Raw genomic sequence first — 21,271 nt, 5'->3', positions numbered from 1 at the left:
AGGTGGAAGATCAGGTACACTTCTTCACAGACTTGGCTGCAGCATGGGATTTGCTGGAGCTATATGCCAAAAACACTGAAATTCCAGAAAAGGAGGACCAGCATAGGACATCATGTGCACTGTGGCAGTGGTCTTGCCACAGAGGGACACACCAGCCTACTAAGTCACAGGCGGCTCTGGAGCAGACGAGGACGGTGGAGACAACTGCATCTATCGGAGCTGGTGAAGGCTCCCACCAGCATGCATCTTCTGTGCGTCGAAGTTCTACCACCAGCTCAGAGGACTCAGTGGTGTCGGGCATGAAGAATGCACTTCAGGGGGTTAACCTGGACACAGCAGATGACCTCATTATATACCTACCTGGAGTATGATAGCTAATAGTGAGGCAGCAGACCCAAATATGGTACTGTGATGTTATGGCTGCATTTGTTATTGTAATGCTGATTTCTTCTGTTTTGCAACCTGTATGGGCGGGGTGGGTGAGCTGGATGGACGGAGCTGGGTGAGGGGTAGCTTGTGCTGAGTGACCAGTCATACTGGTTTGATCTCTACTTTTTTTTTCCTAACTTGGCGACTGCTCTCCATCGCCTGATTGCACCATTCTGAAATGGAACACGTTGGAGCCTTCAATGGGCCTTAGTTGGCTTGTTGGCAGGTTCGTTGTTATTTACTGATTGGACAGGATTTCTTTGTATCACAGTCTTGAGCGGTGTTTGGGGTTTGTTGTTTGGGTTTGTTTATTTATTGCATATTTTGCTTTCTTTTAGTGGGGTGCACATGGAAGAGGGAGTTGCGTTGTGTGGTGGATGAATGTGGCTCGGATCAAATGGGAGGCGCAGTGTGGAGAAACCCATGTGAATGTGAAAGTAATTTATAAACTCCAAACCCCTGACCAAGGGCGTCTTGGCGAAATAGAAAACAGATATAGCTACAGTAATGTCAGAAAAGAGTCAAGCAGATGATCAAGTGCCTTCTAATCCTGTGAGAAATGGCAGGTTTTTAAGGCCTTTCTGAAGGTGAGTAGAGGGCGAGCAGCTTTTGGTGTCAGTAGAAAACTGTTCCAAAGCGCAGCTGTGGTCCTGAAGAAACTTTTCCGACCCAAGGTGGTCCTCCTAAATGGGGGGACAGTCAGATTCATGGCAGAGCTTGAGCGAAGCGTCCCTACTGGGATGTACCATTTGAGTTTCTGCTTGAAACAGGGTGGCCCCAGTCCATGCAGTGATTTATAAGCCAAACAAAGAGCCTTGAACCTAGATCGTTTTCTGAGTGGCAGCCAGTGTGGGTTCCTGATGGCTCCTCTAGAAGGTTCATATTCTGGACTTTTGAAAAGGAACTGGGCAGCAGCATTTTGCAATGGCTGAAGCCTCTTCAGGACACTCTATGCAAGATTAGGATTGAGACTACTGCAATAGTCGATCCTTGTGAGAACCAGTGCCATTGTTACAGTTTCCAGAAGTTCGGGAAGCAGACATTTTTTGATTTTTTTTAAAAGCCTTAAGGAGCAGAATTAGGCCAATTTAATTTTATTCACTTGGTCCTTGAATTTCAGTTCTTCAGCTAACAGGAAGCTCACGTTTTTTAACTTTGGTTGAGGGTTCATGCAGCGAGTCCAACTCGGGCAGCCACCTATCCGGCGTCCAGAATGAAGAGTAGGGTTATTGCCAAAAAAGATGACCTCAGTTTTAGCAGCGTTCAACTTGAGGCATTTGTGATCCATCCAATTCCTCACATTGATCATGCAGGTTCTATAGGCCGTGCCCGAGTTTTTTTCAGGTTTTGCTAATGACACCACAATTTGGGTGTCATCAGCATAAGATGCTAAGAAGAAACCAGAATTTTAAATGTATTTTAAATGCGAGTGGTGTAACGTAAAGAATAAACAATGTGGGCCTCAGTGCCGAGCACTGAGGGACTCCACAAGGCAAGGAGAAAGGCCTAAATGTAAACTTACCAATTGTCACTTTATGTTGTCTATTAGCCAAGAAAGATTGAAGAAGATCTAGTGCTGTATCCCCTATCCCCAGACTTTGCATACGGTCTGCCAAAATCTTGTGGCTGACTGTATCGATCGCTGCGGAGAGATCCAGCAAAATCAAGGCTGCCGTCCCTCCCCTGTCAAGCAATTCACATATATCCTCCATAGCTACCACCAGAGCGGACTCTGTCCTGCGATTTTTTCTAAACCTGTGTTGTGTATCATCCAATAAGGAATTTCCCTCCAGATACTCAGAAAGTTGTTGATCCATAAGTTTCTCCTCCAACTTGGCGTCAAAGGGGAGTCTTGATATAGGGTGATAGTTATTCAGGTCCTGAGCATACAGATTGTCATTTTTTAATGGGGGGAGAATAGAGGCGAGTTTCCAGTGAGAAGGGAAGGTTCCTTCTGCAAACATGTTGCAAGAATTGGCCCCAAATATTGTGCTATTTGAGCAGGAATCATGTGCATTATTTTAGGAGGATAGGGGTTCTTCTGCAGGGGCCTTAAAGGTGGAAAATCTGACTTTACCTAACGAGTCAATTAATGCATGCCCATCCTGTTGACCGGCTACTCTCTTCGCAGTAAGTATATTAAAAAAAGATTGCCAGCGCATCGCAGAAATTTTGATTTGTTACTACAAGGTTAGGGCTAGCTGGTACTACCAATTTGTTTATTACTGAGAATACGGTTTTGTTTGCATCACAGGCTGCTTTTATATGCTCAGAGTAGTATGAGGATTTTGCAGCTAAGATACATTTTTTATGCTGAGCTAGTTTATTTTTATAAATACTTTTCTCCTCCACCGCATAGTTTTTTCTCCATTTGTATTCATGTCTACGACAATCATGCCTTGATATCCTAAGGTTTTCATTGTACCAGGGCTGGGATATTTTCTTAGCTGTAATTATTTTATTGAGTGGTCTTATTGTGTCAAAGGCAGAATTTAGCCAGAGCGAAAAAATTTCAACACTTAGCTCCAGGTAATCGGCTATTTGCTATGGACCATGGTAGATGGCATCTCTCAGATGGCCGACCATATTTTGTGCCAGGCTCTACTTGGGGTTTGTTGAATAGTTTTTCTGTACATGATAATTTTCTCAATCTTTATTTGTCATTTAACTGGCCAGTGATCGGACCAGGACAGAGGGAGAGATGGGAGTCGAGTAACAGCGGGATAGTTGGAAAAGATCCTATATAACAAGTGTCCAGCCCTATGAGTCAGGCCTCTGGGGATTAGGGATAGTCCAAACGCATTCATTGCATCAATCAGTTTTCTGGAATCTGGGTCAGTTTCCCTTTCCAGATGAAAATTTGAATCGTCCAGCATCGGAAAATTTGCATTGATGATAGAGGATTCCATAATCTTGCTAAGCTTGTCAGCAAAGCCACCCCACAGTCCTGGTGGGCGATAGATTAGCATCCCTTTAATAGACTGCGCGTCCCGCAGTTGCACCGAGAAGGCTAAGGCTTCTAAACCAGGGGTGGTTAATGGCTCAAAAGTAGTTTTAAACTGATTACGGTAAAACACCGCCAACCCCCCTCCTTTTTTTAATTGTCTGTACAGCCAATAAACGTCATAGCCTTGTGGGTGGCATGACTGCAACAATTTCTGTACCAGAGCTAGCATCTTCCCATGTTTCAGTTAAAAATACCACATCAGCGCACTGTGTTTGCACTAAGTCAGAGAAATCTTGATGGAGTTTCACAAGGAAACTAGTGTTCAGTATCATGCAGGAGATGTTTGAGAGTTTAGGGCAAACGCATTTCCTATTTCGCTGGGCAGTTGCCCCTGTTACAGCTGGGATATTAGCCAAATTAGGTCTGGGGCACGTAGTTTGATTGGGGCAGGAGAGGTGAAAGGGAGTTTGAACAGGAGTATTAAATCTAGTGTCAGAAGGGCCTTTGCCATACAGTCTCAGTGCCAGTAAGGCAGCCCGCGAGTACCTGATGATACCTACTGTGTTTTGGACGAAAGGACCAGCGGGACGGGTGCTGGGTGTGGTCCATGCACAGACGGGTGCAGACTGGCTTGCCTTTGGCATGCCACTGGCATGCTGCCAGTGCGTCTGATGCACGTCAGGCCATCATCTCAATTAGTAGTCGGAAGTTAAAATCAAGTGGAAGGAGACTGGAACGTCTCACTTCCAAGAAGGCGGCTAAAGATTGACCCAGCAGAAAGGAGTTCGGGCCACACTGAACTAAGGACTTCCCTCCACTCAATCAGAAGACTATGGTTTTTCTGACATAGACATCTAGCTTCTATATCCACAAGCTAGTTCTCATTGATACTTACTATCTGCCGCAGCGGACCAGGGAGAAAAGAAGGCTAAACGGCACTTGTGTATGACGGTGAGCGTCTAAAATAGGCTAATAATAGTATCAATTAGTAGGCTAATAGCAAAAAATGACTGCTTGACAAACAATAACAAAAGGTACTTTCAATCACCCTCTCAGAACAAATACCTTTCTGCAGTTTATCGCCTGGGTCTGTGAATGCTACTGTCTGAATGGCGAATCAGATTAGATTGATTACTTGGAATGTGCAGGCCTGTCAAATCAATCAATCATGTGTTTCTTAAGCGTCACTACTCACCCGTAAGTGTCTGAAGGCGCTGGGGAAGAGGGGAGGTGCAGGTTCCAGTCCATCAAGGAGGGGGTCTATTGAAGAACCAAGTTTTGTGGTTTCTCATGAAGATGGAGAGTGATGTTGTTTGTCTGAGGTGGAGCAGTAGGGCGTACCCTGCTCTGGCCGCGAGGAAGGAGAAGGAGCGACGTCCTGATCTGATCATTCTGGTGTGGGGAACCACGGCGTAGGAGAGCTGGGCTGATCATAGGGTTCTTTGGGGTGCATGGAAGTTGAGTTGGCTGTTCAGGTATGCTGGTCCGGTGTTGTGGAGGGCCTTGTGTGCATGGGTGAGGATCTTGAAGGTGATTCTAATCTCGATGGGCAGCCAGTGGAGTGTGCGCAGGTGCTGGGAGATGTGGCAGTGTCTTGGCAGGTTGAGGACCAGTCTTGCAGCGGCGTTCTGGATGTTTTTTGGCTTGCAGTGAGGTTTTTGTTTATTCTGGCATAGAGTGTGTTGCCGTAGTCGAGTCTGCTGGTGACAAGGGCGTTAGTGATGGTTTTTCTGTGCTCGAGGGGGATCCATTTGAAGGTCCTACATAGCAGGTGGATGGTGTGGAAGCAGGAGGATGCGACGGAGTTGATCTCGTGGTCCATTTTGAGCTCAGAGTCTAGTATGATACCCTGGTTTTGTGCGTGGTCCATGGGGGTGAGTGGGCTTCCTATGGCGGGGTGGCCACCAGGTGTCGTTCCAGGCGTCTGGGTGTGGGCTCATGATGAGAACCTCTGTTTTGTCGGTGTTGAGTTGTAGACAGCTGCTTTTCATCCATTTGGCGACAGCTTCCATGCCTTCTTGAAAGTTGCATTTGGCTGCGTTGGGATCGCTGGATAGGGAGAGAATGAGTTGGATGTCGTCTGCGTATGAAACAATATTCAGTACGAAGGTTCTGAAAATGGGGGCGAGTGGAGCAATATAGACGTTGAAAAGTGTTGGGCTAAGGGGGACTCCACAGGTGGTTGGTGTAGGGTTCGAGAGGAGAGGAGGGAGTCTGACCCTTTGTGTTCCTCCAGAGAGGAAAGAGTGGGCCTTGTCCCGGATCCCTGCGTCATGGAGTCTGCGTGTTAGGGTGCGGTGGGAGACTGTGTCGAAGGCCGCTGAAGGTCGATGAGGATGAGGGCTACTATTTCTCCTCTGTCCAGTAGGGAGCGGATGTCGTCTGTTGCTGCGAGGAGGGCAGTTCCTGTGCTGTGTTTTTTTAAAAGTCAGATTGGGACGAGTCGAGGATGTTGTGCTCTTCGATGAAGGTGGCGAGTTGGCTGTTGATGGTTTTCTCGATGACTTTCGCTGGGAACGGGAGCAGGGAGATGGGTCTGTAGTTTTTTAATTCTGTGGGGTCTGCCGAGGGCTTCTTCAGGAGGGGGTTGATTTCGGCATGCTTCCAGTCAGGGAAGGAGGTGTTCGCCAGGTAGCGGTTGATGGTGTGGCAGAGCATGGGTGTGATGGTGTCGGCGGCTCTGTTGAGGATGTGGTGGTGGTGGGGGTCCTTCGGGGCCACGGAGTGGATTGACTTCATCGTCCTAAGTGTGTCTTCGGTGGTGAGGGCTGTCCAGCTGTCAATCGCTGGCTTCTGGGTGTCGGGAGTGGCTGGTGATGGTTAAGTCTGTTGGTTGTCTTTGTTGAAGTTGTCGTAGATGTTCTTGATTTTGTGGTGGAAGAAGGTGCTGAGTTTGTTGCAGAGGTCTTGTGAGGGAGGGATGGCAGTAGACTCGCTGGTGGGTTTGGCAAACTCCTTGATGATGTTGAAGAGTTCTTTGTTTTTGTGTACGTGTGTGGAGATTCTGTCTTCGATTGCTTTTTTCCTTGTGTTTCTGATGAGTTGGTGATGGGTGCTGGTGGCGGCTTTGAAGTTGTTGTGGGCTTCTGTGGATTTGGAGTTCCTCCAGATCTTCTTGGGGTGGCGGCAGGTGCGCCTGGACTCTCGAAGTTTAGTGGTAAACCATCTAGCTTTCTTGGCGTGTGTGTTGTTGTTCCTCTGGGGGAGGCTATGGTGTTAGCGCTGTCAGTGATCCATCTGTGCAGAGTTCGGGCTGTGGTGTTGGGTCGTCGTCTTCGCAGTGGTTGGGGTAGAGTTGCTGAGTGAGGAGGTGAGCTGGTCGTCAGTAATTTTGGTCCAGTTTCTCCGTGGGAGCAGGTGCTTGTGTCTGTGGATGGTGGGTTTTCTGGAGGCGAAGTGGATGCATCGATGGTCTGTCCATGGGAGTTCGGTGGTGTGGTTGAAAGTGATGGAGTTTCCTGATGTGAAGAGGGGGTCAAGGGTGTGTCCTGCTGAGTGCGTGGCTTCGGTCACAATCTGGTGGAGTCCAATGTTGTGGAGGTTGGCTAGGAGGGATGTGGTGTTGGGGACTAGTTGGTTGTGGAGGTGGAAGTTGAGGTCTCCCAGTAGGGTGTAGTTGATGGATGCGATGGCTTGTGGGGAGATGAAGTCCATGATGGAGTTGGTGAATGGTCTGCAGGGCCCAGGGAGTCAGTAGATGAGGGTTCCTCAGAGGGTAGTCATAGGGCTGGCCTGTATCTTGAAATGAAGGTGTTCCATCAGGTCTGTGGGCTCGTTGGGGAGTGTGCTCAGGCAGAGGGTGAATTTGTGGACGATGGCGAGTCCTCCTTCCGGGTGGGTGGGGCGGTCCTTCAGCCTGTCTACTCACCAAATGTTATAACGTGATGGTGTATTTGAAACGTTGAGGGGTACAGGTTACATTTTTGCAGGAAACCTACAGGAAGCTCTTTCTTGAAGCTCAATGGTTCTAAAACTGAGCTTATCCTCTTTGGGAAATTCCCTCCCTCTGATATTCACCATCTGTGGCCCAATTGCTTGGGAGCCCCCCCCCCGGTCCCAAAGAGTTGCGTTAAGAGTCTAGGAGTTTGGATGGATTGTAACCTAGATTTTAAAGTACAATCGCGTAAAGTAGCAGCGAACTGTTGCGGATTGCTCAGAAGATTTAGAAAGGTACTGCCAATGTTGCCTTTTCTAGCAAGATGTTTACTTGCACAAGCCATTGTACTGTCGCGCTGGATTACGCCAATGCGATCTACCTTGGAGCCCCTTTGGCCACAGTTAAAAGACTTCAAATTGTAGAGAATTGTGCAGCTCGCATGCTGATGAACATTCCTAAATGGTCCTCGACTAAGCCGGCCCTTGATATTCTACACTGGCTTCCTGTCCAGCAAAGAGTACAATCTAAAGCCCTCTATATTATCCATAAATCCTTGGCAGGAAGGGGCCCGCCCCTGATCCGCTCTTGGATTCAATGATATGTCCCCAATTGTAATCTCAGGTCAGGGAGTAAAGGTTTAATTGGTGTGCCTAAGATCAAACGTGCTCGTAGTGGAGGTCGAATGTTTTCATATAATGGGGCCAAACTGTGGAACAGTATTCCACTACATTTACGTACTGAACCAGATCATCTCACGTTCAGAAAATTGGTGAAAACCTTTCTCTTCCAGTAATTCTTTTGTTCCTTTCTGAGTGCCTGCTAGCGCTGGGATGCCTCCGGGTAACCATGCGCTCTATACATATTCTTTCATTCATTCTTTCATTCAATTGACCTGAGGTTTCAGCCCTTCGTAAGCAGTGGAGGGGTCAATTGTATAACACTAGATATTCCGCATTTGCATGAGGAGCCATGCATGGATTAAGCCTGAAGTGCTCTTTTAATTACATAGGGCATTTATTGACCTTGATGGCTGTTAAGTGTTGATGCGGGGTCTACTGGACGAGAAACAACCATTATAACGCAGTCATTAAAACGCACTACCTTTACAGCGCAGTCATTACAATGCAACATCCTTTACATCGCATGCCATTACAATGCAGCCATAACAACACATGTCACTACAATGCATGTCATTACAATGCATTATAAGGTAAGTAACGGGAAACAGTAATTTTTACCCCTACACTATCCCACACTTACCCTAATGTTGCACTCACTGGAGTGGGAATAGTCATTTTTATGCCTACACTGTCCAACACTTACCTTACTGTTGCACTCACTGGAGTGGGAATAGTAGTTTTCACCCCTATACTATCCAACACTTTCACTACTGTTGCCCTAAAAGTATTATGCCTTGTAAGGGTATGGGTTGTAATGGTATCCGTTGTAATGGAATGTGTTGTAAGTGTAGTTTCTAAAAATGCGTTTTGATGGCATGCGTTGTAAAATCATGCGTTGTAATGGATGTTGCGATGTAAAAACCACATTGTACAGGCATACGTTGTAAAAGTTTGCATTGTAACGTGTCCTATTTCTACTAGACAGTAGGGATGTTGCGCTATTAAATGTATATACCGCAAATGTGGACCAGTCATCTTTTCTTTCCAGCTTGACTCCTCTTCTGCCACTGATGTTACCTTACTTGATGATGGTAGAAAGCGACTTTAATTGCATAGCAGACCGTGACTTAGATTGCATACCCCAATGCACTCTGCCTCGGGGCATAGGCTGGCAGAATCTTTTCATGCCTGGGCTGAGCAGTGGGGCCATACTAACTGCTGGAGGGTGCAGAACCCAGGAGCACAGGTATATTCCTTGCGCTGTGGCCTGCATGAATTGGAAGTAAGACTAGATGGAATCTTTGACTGCAGAGCGATGTGTTGAAGAGTCTTGGAGGCAGAGTATTTGGCGAAAACATTCTCTGATCATTCTTCCTGCTGTGCTCCTTTAGATGGTCCCCACATAGAGCAGGTGTCTTCACTTGGCATTTGGACACAGTCTTTCCTGATGACCAGGCCTTCTGGGCCTCTTTAGAGGAGCAAATTGCTCTTTCTTGGCTGGATAACACAGGTTCGGCCTCATCAGTGAGGATTGAATGGGAGTCTTTGAAGGTGGAGATAAAGGGCTACTGCATCTCTTACAAGATTGGGGTGCACATCCGGTTACACTCTAATAATAATTGGCAGAAAGTGGTTCTTAATGGAATTCCCTGTGACCTACAGGGAATGCCTGTGGGCAGGGAGCGTACCCTGATGAACAGGAGAAATTGATCACTATGGTTGAGCGCCAGCGACAATATTATTATAGAGCATATGTTACTAGGGCCCATGCAGAGAGAGACAAAATGAGGCGTATGCTAGCTTGGCTCTTTCTGGATGAGACGAGTGTGGCATCGTGGCGGGATGTCTTTACTCAAGGTGAGATCAACACTGTGTTCCTCCATTATTACAGTGTCTTGTATTCTGTGAGGTTCGGGATAAATGAGAAGGGTGTTCTGAATTACATCTCAAAATGCTCTCCAGTGTATTAGAAGCTACTGTGACAGATCAACTGGGCACTGATATTACTGAGCAAGAGTTGTGGGGTGCAAGCAAGGAGATGGCAAGAGGGAAGATCCCCGGGTTAAAAGGACTGCCCCTATAAGTTTATGGTATGTATGCCGCAGATATCATTACTAAACTGTTGGCCCTGTTTATTGACTTCCGGAGGTATGGCGTACTTCTAACCTCTCTGCGTGAGCCTACGATAGTGCTTCTGCCTAAGAAGGAATCGGACCTCCTTTTCCTTTACATATCACCATTTTCAATGCTTAATAGCGACTATAAAATCCTGAGTAAAGTATTGGTGAACCAGATACTGCAGCAAATGTGCACCCTGTTCCACTCGGATCAGACCAGTTTTATTCCTACCCGTAATACTCTGCTTAGTGTTCATCAACTGCTTCATTTCCTAGACCAACGAGAACAGTTCCCGCTGGACTATCTGGTCATATATGAGGATATCTGGAAGGCGTTTGACTTGTTTTGCTGGGCGTTCTTGTATGCTAATTTGCTTGGTATGGGCTTTGGACTTCCCTTTGTCAAGTGGACAAGCCTATTGTACATTGTCGCGATGGCTTGGGTGTGAACTGGCTCAGTGATCTCAGAGGCATGCTTCGTGAAGCAGGGTACCAGACAGTGGTGCTCGCTATCACCTCTGTTTTTTGTTCTAGCTTTCGAGCCATTTACATGTACAGCTCAACAAGGTGGCCATTTCCTGGGTTTGCAGATCTCCAGTAACTGCCTCTATCTCTTCCTGCATGTGGATAACATGCTTTGATATATGAGGGGGAAGGCTTTGACCTGGGGGAAGTGGTGGTGGCCTTGACAGATTTGGGTCACTTATCTGGCCAAGAGGTTAACTGGATTCAATACTGCATATACTCCTATTGTGAAGAACAGGGGGAAAAACATCTCCCAGCTGCACCAGCCTAGAGGTGGAAACCCATAACCATTCGCTATTTGGAAGTGACCATTTATCGTACTGTGGCCTTGCTGTATGAGGGCAACTTTGACAGGGCAAGTGATGCCCTGAGACACTCTGTGGCCATCTGGACCACTCTGCTATTGTCAGTGGGTGAGTGGATGGCCATTTCTAAGATGGTGGTGCAGCCACGACTCCTCTACTCATTTGCCGCCCTGCCAATGGAGCTTCTGACTTTATACTGGGGAACCTTGAAGTGTCCGGTGGCTCTCCAGAAAATGCATTTACAGGTGGGAAGGGTTGGTTAGCAGTGCCGTAATTCCAACTCTATTATTTGACAGCTTAGTTGAAATGGTTGGCTCAGTGGAGAGCCATGTTGTGCGATGGGGTGGGTCATCAGGAATGTGGACCTCCATTCAAGGATCTCTTGACAAGCATTTTACTACGACCTGTCCCCTCCTCCATGTTTCGTGATGAGTGTGTGCTGGTTAGGATGGCACTCTATGTGTAAGCAAGGACATTACAAAGGACACACACTAGATCACCCTAATCAAGTGAACTACACCTGCAGATTGCTCGGCACCGCCAGCGATTTTGAGGTTGAGAGGGACTTCACAGGTGGATGGATGTGGGACTCACTATAGTCGGCGACTTGTTTGTGGAGGGCGAAGCTTGTTCCTTTTTGGAGTTAAGGGTGACATGTGACCTCCCATCTGGACACTTTTTGCTCCACAGGGCTATGTTGCACAAGGTCCGTGAGTGGTGGGTATGTGGCACATTGGAACCTCTGGAACATGAGTGCCTGCATTATTTATTCATCATTCTTGGTCAAATGAGGGTGGACACGTTACTCTAAAGAGCCTTGTTGAAGGGGCATTCAGTTCTATTACCTACACTTGGTGTACCTCACCCCGATGCCTACGTGCCATGTTCCCTAGCACGGGGCTAACTTGCCGTCAATGCTGTGTGATGATGCGAGATTCTTTGATATAGTTTGGTCTTATCTGATGTTGACACCCTACTGCCAAGCTACAAATAGTAGTTTTGAGCATGTTCTTCTTTTTGAAACATGTCTCCATGACTGTCGTGTCTGGGCTCTTTATATTACTGGCCCAGACAGGGAATTCCGATCACGCTGTGAGCTCCGTAAGGAGCGCGTGAGCCGCGTGGCGTATCCTGCAATTAATTAGGCAAATACACAGCATGAAGTTCTGTAGTGCTCGTGTGTCTCAGCTCTGATGCCGAACGCATGCGCACAACCATTTATTAACTCTGTCCCGCGCTACGTGGGCTGAACCATGTTCAGTGACGTATGCGGGGAGAGTTCTCGGCTCACACCTGAGTATGCGCAACATGATGAGCGCACCCTCAAACTCAAGTGTCGCGATGTGCGATACAACAATGACCTCAGAGAGGCCCGAAAGGTGGCGAATAGATTTACAGATCTGGTGCTTATAGTTGCTTGCAGACAGCTGTCGATGATGTCGAAATCAGATGGTGTCCCTGATATATATAGATGGGGTGGTGCTGGTGAAATGGACGGAATGCGAGAGAGAAGCGATTCAGAAGGAATAAAAAAGGAGGGTGCGTAGGGGGCCAATCTTACTCACTTTGGATGCAGTTGTAGTGTTTTTCCCCAGAATATATCCAGGAGGGCAGATCATGGAAGAAGAAGCACTTCTTGGGGTTTCCTCTCTGACTACCGAAATGCAGGGATGGGCCCCAGATCTGACAGCATCCCCTTGACCTCCTGAGATTAGGATGGGGCTATGAATACAATATCAGGGGCGTGGGACACCTGAATACCGAAGAGGGGACGTTTTTGCACTTAATTTTCATTTTTAAGATCTGTGTGATGTGATTACCCTGCCGGCCCTATTTTACTGAGCTGTATTGACAGTTATAATAACACCACACTCTCATGTGCTGATTGATTCATTATGTATTGTATTAGGTAGATTAGTATATTATGTTTGCCGAAAATGCAAATTTATATTTAACTAAAAATGCCAGGACAGGTTATTTGTTTCATTGTGAAATTTTGTACAGACATAAACGTGTAGGGGTAGGGATGGGTGATGCTTTTGTATGCGACATGAAAGAGGTTTTGAATAGAGATTGACATGTTTATATGTGAGTCCTGCAAGTGTGCCCAAAAATAGTAGATATAATCATGTCACAAGCATAGACACGTATGTTCTAGGACCAAATATAACATAAACCTGCATACTTCATTACAAATTACACACAAACAATAACAGAGTGAGACAGGGAAGCTTTTGTGTTTGCAGACAGTGATTTGCATTCTATGTAGGATTCACAGAGGCCATGATTGGTGGTGCTGGTTGAGTAACCTGTAAAAGGTTGCAATATATCTGGGCTCCTAATTTCACCTCTGTTTCCACTTACTACCACTGCATACACAAGTAACCCTGTACACTTGGATGGCAAAGGGATGTAACAGGGAGGTGCAGACGGTGTTCTTTCAGGGGTGCTTGTCTTTTAAACTTCAGGACATGCACTTTGTACTGGAAGTGTTTATCTGCATCCAAATGCTCAGTCCATCAGATACATGTGTTAAGGGGTCACAGCATGTCTATCACAACTCACATGATTAGAAGCAAAGGAACCCAATTGGCTATTGATCCAAAGTTTGAAGAACATATATTCTGCTTCACAAGTGTTCTCTGGCCATGTACGTAAGTTATGGACATCTCTTCCAGTATCCAATAGATTAGCAGACTCTTTCAACTTAAGTGCTTCTTGAAGAATCACCTTCCAAGATCCTCCACACGGCTCCTGTTCCTCTATGACTGCAGGCACTTTCTTTTTTCTTTTTCTTTTTAAACTGGGACCATGAAAGATTCACCAGATTATGCAGCCTAAGGGATATATTAAAATGAATACTACAAAGTGTAAGGTCATGTGTTAGATTATTGGCAAAAGGCAACATCTATTTAACTACGATTTCCTTTTCTAATGTGATGTTGATGACGCCCACAGGTGCATCAATAAATCGCGCTTGTTTAGCTGCAACAGATTATATATCGACACCTTTTTTTTAAGCTACTGTATGATTGTATTATCATGCTAGTGATAAATCTAGAATAAGGTCAACAAATCATAGAGTTAGCTCCTCAAACAATTGCATGAATTAATACTTTGAGGTACTCCTTTAAAAGCTTGTGAGATATATATTATATTTTACATTGAAGCACTCCACACCCAGTTGCTGCTAAGTGATATTGTGTAATACAGAGAACAGAAGTAGGATTGGTATTTTGGGGAATTCGTTTTTTAGCTGATAAGACATCCATTTGTAGAAAAGATTGTTTTATATGAATGTATTCACCCTTCTCAACCGGAACTCCTTGCAGATTTGGCAATATTCATGTAATGCTGTTCAGGTGATCAATATTCAGAAAATAGGAGTGTAGCAAATGCACCTGCAATCTATTTCTAAACGCTTTTGATGAATTTTATGTATTTTTCAGAAATGGTTTTAAATGTCTTAAAGCTTTATCTGAAAAAACCCATAGCTGCTAAATGCAAATCGCATACATACAACCCATCTTGAAGACACACATAATCATTTTGCGTATTCTGTCAAGGGAAAGAATGCTTGTATGCGACTCAATGCAAATTCCATGATTAAAATAAAAGTGAAAATTCCATGATTCCAAAAAAGGTGTTATAAACCTTAAATATTAAAAAACCCCAAACCATCTATGCAGCTGTAACAATCCTGTTTGAAATTGTCACCAAAAGTTATTTTAAATTTGTGTATTTTTTCCACAGTTTGTGAGGCCTTTTCAAACCACAGAGGTGGTGCACTTCAGGAACACATCAGTGAACATGGAAATTGGGGCGGACCTTCCTTTATCTCTATTACAGTATACTCTTGTAGTGGCAACCCTGACTTCCCTCTCTGCACAGGCACTGTCCGACAGCAGCATTATAGGTTTTTTTGATGCAGTAGTTACATCAGGGATTATGCCTACTGTCTTACCCTTCTACATAAGGTCACAGGCCTGGTGCAGATGTGGTCCCTTTGTGTTTACTATTGATAATGATCGGTGAGCTGAATGCATTAAAAAAATGAATAGTCCTGCTTCTGACATCCACCAATCCAGTAGTGTTCTGATGAGGGTGCCCAGAGATGCCACATATATCCCTGTGGGTCGGTGTCACTCCTGGCCCCTTCCTATTCAACAGGGAAATGTTCCCAGGGGTACACTTACCCACTTTTTCAGCAGTTCATCAGTGATGTCATTTGAGATGTCATCAGTGATGTCACTGACCATGTCATGAATGGTGTAATATGTGACGTCATCAGCAGTGCATTGCGGGGGGGTGAGTTATAGTTAGCTGAACTAACTATAACAGCCGAATTTCTCTGGTTTTGTATGAGTGAAATGTCCAACTAACTATAACGTCCCTGAAACCTATGGTTTTTTAAGTGAATTTCAAAGGTTTTTTAAATGCTAATTTCTAACTATAACGTCCCTGAAACCTAAGGTTTTTTCAATGAATTTCTAAGGTTTTTTAAATGCTAATTTCTAACTATGCCTACAGAGGTAGGACATGTGCAGAAAGAGGAAGAAAGGTGCAGGAAGAAGCAATAGAAATGCAGAAAGAGGCAACACAAGTCCAGAAAGACAAATAACGGTGAAGAAAGAAGCAAGAGCTATGCAGGAAGAGGCAACAGAAATCCAGAAAGATGAAGAAAAGTGCAGAAAGAACCTACAGTGGTGCAGAAAGAGGCCTTGTTGCAAAGTCATCCTGTGCCCCCAACTTTTTGCTGATGGGTACTGGTGGTAACTGACTCTGACTAACCAGGCCTAGAGCCAGTGCAATGCTAAAAGACAGTTAGACGCAGTAAAAACACCTACATACACTATGGAAAACTATGCATTGGTGTACCCTGTGATTGGCATGACCTTCTCTGTAATGCTGTAGTACATAAAAGGGCAGGGGGGTTAAAACTACCTCTAAGTCAGAGGTGCAGAAAGATGCTTCTTTAAGTAGCAGTCACATTTTCAGAGTGGTAGAGAAAGGGTGCTGGGCCTCTGACCAGCGCTCAGGAATTCTGCTGCGTTGGACTTACAGGAGATACCAGGAGGGCTTTTTGGCCCCCACAGTCCCTCAGGAGTAAAGTGGACTTCATTCCCCATCCCGTAGTCTGCCAGGAGGTGCATTTGCAGAGTGGTGGAGAAAGGGGGCATGGCGCTGAAGATGTCTTAGCAATCCTACTGTGTGGGACTTACTGGAGGTAACAAGAGGGGTTGTTGGCCCCCAATGACATCCTTGGGGGCTAACTACCACTCCTTTTACCTCCAGAAAGTACCAAACAGCAGGATTGCTAAGGTCTCATAACAGGCCACGCCCCCTTTGCCCACAACTCGGCAAACGCGCTCCCTGGCACACTCTTGGATGGGGATTGAAGTCCCCTTCACTGCTGGGGGTCCTTAGGGGCCAACTGACCTACCTCTTACCTCCAGTAAGCCCCACACAGTGGGATTGCTGAGAGGAGGACAGAAGCCACGCCCCCTTTCTCCACCACTCTGCAAACACGCCCCCTGGTGCATTCTTGGTTTGGGGATGAAGTCCCCTTTCCTCATGAGGGTCCCTAGGGGCCAACTAGCCCACCAGGTACCTTCAGTAAGCCCCACACAGCTGGATTGCTGAGAGTGGTCCGAGGCCATGCCCCCTTTTTGCACCACTCTGCAAACACGCCTCCTGGAGCACTGCTTCTCGGGGGAAGTTCACTTATGTCCTGAGGTCCTCAGGACAAAAGAGGACCTCATCGCTCCAACAGCAGTGCGCCAAGAGTCGCGTTTGCAGAGTGGTGTAAAAAGGGGCGTGGCCTAGGACCACCTCTCTGTATTCCAACTCTGTGGCACTTACTGGAGGTACCTGGTGGGCTAGTTGACCCCAGTGACCCTCAGTATTCAAGGGGACTTAATTCCCTAACTTAGAACGCACCAGGGGACGTGTTTGCAGAGTGGTGCAGGGAGGGGGCAGGGCCTTTGGCAAGATGGAAGCTTTAAAAAAAATATTGTTCTAGAAGTGGGCTGTGTAACCCCCCCTTCATTTAGTATTTTTGGGATTCTGGCGACCCCATTCCCCAGGGCCTGACCCATTTTCTTTTTTAAAAAAAAATGGGAAGGGGGCAACGGGGCCCCCATCCTGAGCCCAATTACGGCCTGGGGACCCCATTCCCCGGGGCATGGCCTCCTTTTGTTAAAATGTATTTATAGGGAAGGGGGGCCGTGTGGCCCCCCTTCCCTGGGCCAATTTTGGCTCCGGGGACCCTATCCCCTGGGGCATGGCGTCTTTTTAAACAAAATATTTATTGGGAAGGGGGCCATGTGGCCCCCCTTCCCTAGGCCACTATTGGCCCCGGGGACCATATCTCCTGGGGCTGGCCTTTTTATTTATTTTGTAAATTTAAATGGGATAGGGGCCGAGTGGACCCCCTCCCAGGCCACTTCTGGCCCCGGGGACAACATCTCCTGGGGCCGGCTCTCAGCGTTCGGGACCATGGGGGGAGGCCCAATGCCACAACGGTCACAGCCGGCTCCCCACCTCCTGTGGTAGCCGGCATTCCTTTTGAGCCCCGGGGAGGTGGTGGACCCCGGGCGGTGTGGGGGGGCTCGAGTCCCCCACACTAATTATTTATCTCAGCTCCAGGGAGGAGGAGGTCCCCGGGGCTTGGGGGTACCTGCAAGGCTCCCCCACCCTATTTTAATAGGCCCCGGGGAGGTGGCGGTCCCTAGGATTTGGGGGGCTAGGACGCCCCCTCCTTATTGTAATAAAGCCCTGGGGAGGTGACGGTCCCTGGGGCTGTGGGGGGTCGGGTGCCCCCTGCGCATAAATAATAAAGCCGCAGGGAGGTGACGGACCCCAAGGATGTGGGGGGCCCCACGGGCCCCTGCAAATTAATTTGGCATTGCCCCAGGTCCTGGCCCACCCAGTGGCTTTATGAAACAAAGCGCGGGAGCCGGCGCTGTGTTTTAAAAAAATGTTTTCAGCCGGATTCGTACACCCAGCACAAATTCGGCGATTTAAAAAAAAAGCTTTTGGGGGCCCTGACCCTCCTAAGCACACCTAGGGCATCAGGGTGTTTATACCCTGTGCCCTTTTCTTGTTTTTTATCTTTGTTTTACTGTTTTCTTGTGACTCGGTTACTGAGTCACAAGATGGCTGCCAACACTTCCTGGTTTGGAGTGCTGGCAGCCAATCAGAAGTCAGCTCGTGCTCAGGAGGAGTCCTCCTCGGTGCTCAGATATACATATATTTTTTATTTCTTGAATTTCTCTGTAACTGCTGAACGGATTTACACCATTTCAAAAACTTTGCTTTCTGAACCAAGAGCTACCCTTTTGCCAAATTTGGTGTAATTCCGTTAAGCAGTTCGGACTGTAGCCTGTTCCAAAATTTCCTATGGAAATTGACATGGGTAAATCGCATTTTGGGACCCCTTTTTTTCTCGGCCCCCACTTGACGAATCACCCCGAAACTTTCAAGACAGGAGCTAACCGGAGCGGGCCATTAGTTTTGAAAATTTCACGATGATTCCGCAAAAGGCGCTAAAGATATTTACAAAAGAAATAACACTTTTTGAATAGAAAGAAGATCCTAACTATAACTACCTACTGGCGACCGCCAGTAGGTCATATTCATATATATATATATATGGATATTTCTCTCGTAAAAAACCAATGAAATTCCCCCGTTATAGTTAGTTCAGATAACTATAACTTGCGCGACCGCCACTCTATCACAAGGATGATATCATCAGTGATGTCATGAGTGATGCCACTGACCATGTCATGAGTGATGTAATATGTGACGTCATCAGCAGCGGGCGCGCGAGTTATAGTTATCTGAACTAACTATAACAGGGGAATTTCATTGGTTTTTTACGAGAGAAATATCCACCTAACTATAACCTGTGTGAAACCTATGGTTTTTTAATTGAATATATATATATATATATATATATATATATATATATATATATATTCACTGAAAAAACCATAGGTTTCAGGGGCGTTATAGTTAGCTGGACTTTTCACTCGTTCATAATCATAGAAATTCCCCGGTTATAGTTAGTTCAGCTAACTATAACTCGCGCGCCCGCAATGCACTGCTGATGACGTCACATATTACATCACTCATGACATGGTCAGTGACATCACTCATGACATCACTGATGACATTTCAAATGACATCACTGATGACATCCCTGATGACATCATCCAGTGAATGTGTGTTTTTCTGAAAATGACATATGTTTTATATATGTATATCTCAAGGTCAATGGAAGAATAAATGGGTATATAAGTGTCTAAATGGATGATTTGTTTTTGAAAAATTGATTGTATAACTGACTGATTAAGTGTATCTTAGTGAACACATGGCTTAGTGAGTAATGTTTAAATATGTAAATATCTGTATCAGTCTCTCACTTTGTGTATAAGTGGCTGCATGGGTTGGTGAGTAGCTACATGAGTGTCTATATAGGTTATTAGTTGGTTTTTTGAGTATCAGTATAAGTGTCTGATGTCTGTATGGTTCGGTGGGGGGTATTACGTAGTGCATAGGTGCATGAATGAGTGACTCACTGTTTGTATGTGTTGAAGATAGCATGTGTGCAGGACTGTATGGGTGGATGAGTGTGTGCATGGGTGTGTTAGTGAGTGAATGACTGTCTCAATAGTGTCTCTATGAGTAACTACATATGTTTTAAACTAGTATATGTGACTATTGGTGTATATATGTGAGTATATGTGAGAGTGAGAGATTGAAAGAGTTCCTGTATGAATAAGTATGTGTTTCTATAAGTGATTGTTAAAAATACTAAGTATGTGTAAGTTTCTGTAGAAGTAAGTGTGGTGGTGTGTGTATAACTGTATATGCAGGTAAACAGATGTTTGATTCTTTATTAGCATGAGTGACTATGTGTGTGAGTAACTTTATGGATGAGTGGCGTTGTGTAACAGGATGTATAGGTGTATGAGTACATATGATGAGTGAGTACATGTATGAGTGACTGTATAGGACTGTTGGTGAATGAGTGGATGTGGATGTGGATCTTACAATTACTGAATAGGTTGTTGTAACTGGTATTGGTATGTCCATTGTTTTGAAAATTTTAATTTCTACTTTTGAATGTGTGTATCAAAGGTTATATTAGGGGGAGAGGAGGTCTGCCACTCTATCACAAGGATGATGTCATCAGTGATGTCATCAGTGATGTCATGAGTGATGTCACTGACCATGTCATGAGTGATGTAATATGTGACGTCATCAGCAGTGCATTGCTAACTATAACGGGGGAATTTCTATGGTTTTGTACGAGTGAAAAGTCCAGCTAACTATAACGCCCCTGAATCCTATGTTTTTTTTCAGTGAATTTCTAAGGTTTTTTAAATGCTAATTCCTAGCTATAACGTGCCTGAAACCTATGTTTTTTTCAGTTAATTTCAAAGGTTTTTTAAATGCTAATTTCTAGCTATGCCTACAAAGATAGGACATGTGAAGAAAGAAGGAAAAACGCACAGAAAGAAAAAAAAGAAATGCAGAAAGAAGCAACAGAAGTCCTTAAAGACGAAGAAAAGTGCAGGAAGAAGTATAACGTGCAGAAAGAACAAACAGAAGAGCAGAAACAAGCCTTGTTGCAAAATCATCCTGTACCCTCAACTTTTTCAGACAGATACTGGTGGTAACTGAGTCTGACTAACCAGTCCTAGAGCCAGTGCTATGTTAAAAGACACTCAGAATACAGTGAAAACACCTACATACACTAGGGCACACTATGTGTTGGGGTCCCCCTGTGATTAGCATGACCTCCTCTGTAAGCTCCTAGTATATAATAGGGCAGGGGATTAAAACTACCTCTTAAAACGCACCACAGGGCGTGTTTGAACACGTCACCTCATGACCCGTCCCCTCCCTTCCCCACTGTGTAAACACACCCTGTAGCCGTTTTAAGTTGGGAGATTCAGTCCCCTTGAATCCTGAGGGTCCCTAGGGTCCAACTAGACCACTAGGTACCTCCAGTAAGCGCCACAGAGCTGCGTTGCAGAGAGGTGTAAAAAGTGGCACGGCCTGCACCACCTCTCTGCAACGTAGAGCAGTGGTGCTTACTGGAAGCACCTGGTGGGCTAGTTGGACCCCAGGGTCCCTCAGGATTGAAAGGGAATTATTTCCCCAACTTAAAAACGCGCCATAGGGCCTGTGGGTGTTCTGAGTTGAGAGATTAAGTCCCCTTGAATCCTAAGGGTCCCTAGGGTCAAACTAGCCCACTAGGTACCTCCAGTAAGCGCCACAGAGCTGCGTTGCATGGAGGTGTAAAAAGGGGCGTGGCCTCAGAACACCTGTCTGCAATGCAGCTCCCTGGCGCATACTGGAGATACCTGTTGGGCTAGTTGGCCCTCAGAGACCATTCGTATTGAAGGGAAATTAATTCCTCAACTTACAACTGGCCA

Source organism: Triturus cristatus, chromosome 11, assembly GCF_964204655.1.
Source record: "Triturus cristatus chromosome 11, aTriCri1.1, whole genome shotgun sequence".
Taxonomy (NCBI): domain Eukaryota; kingdom Metazoa; phylum Chordata; class Amphibia; order Caudata; family Salamandridae; genus Triturus; species Triturus cristatus.
This window is presented reverse-complemented; position numbering follows the sequence as displayed.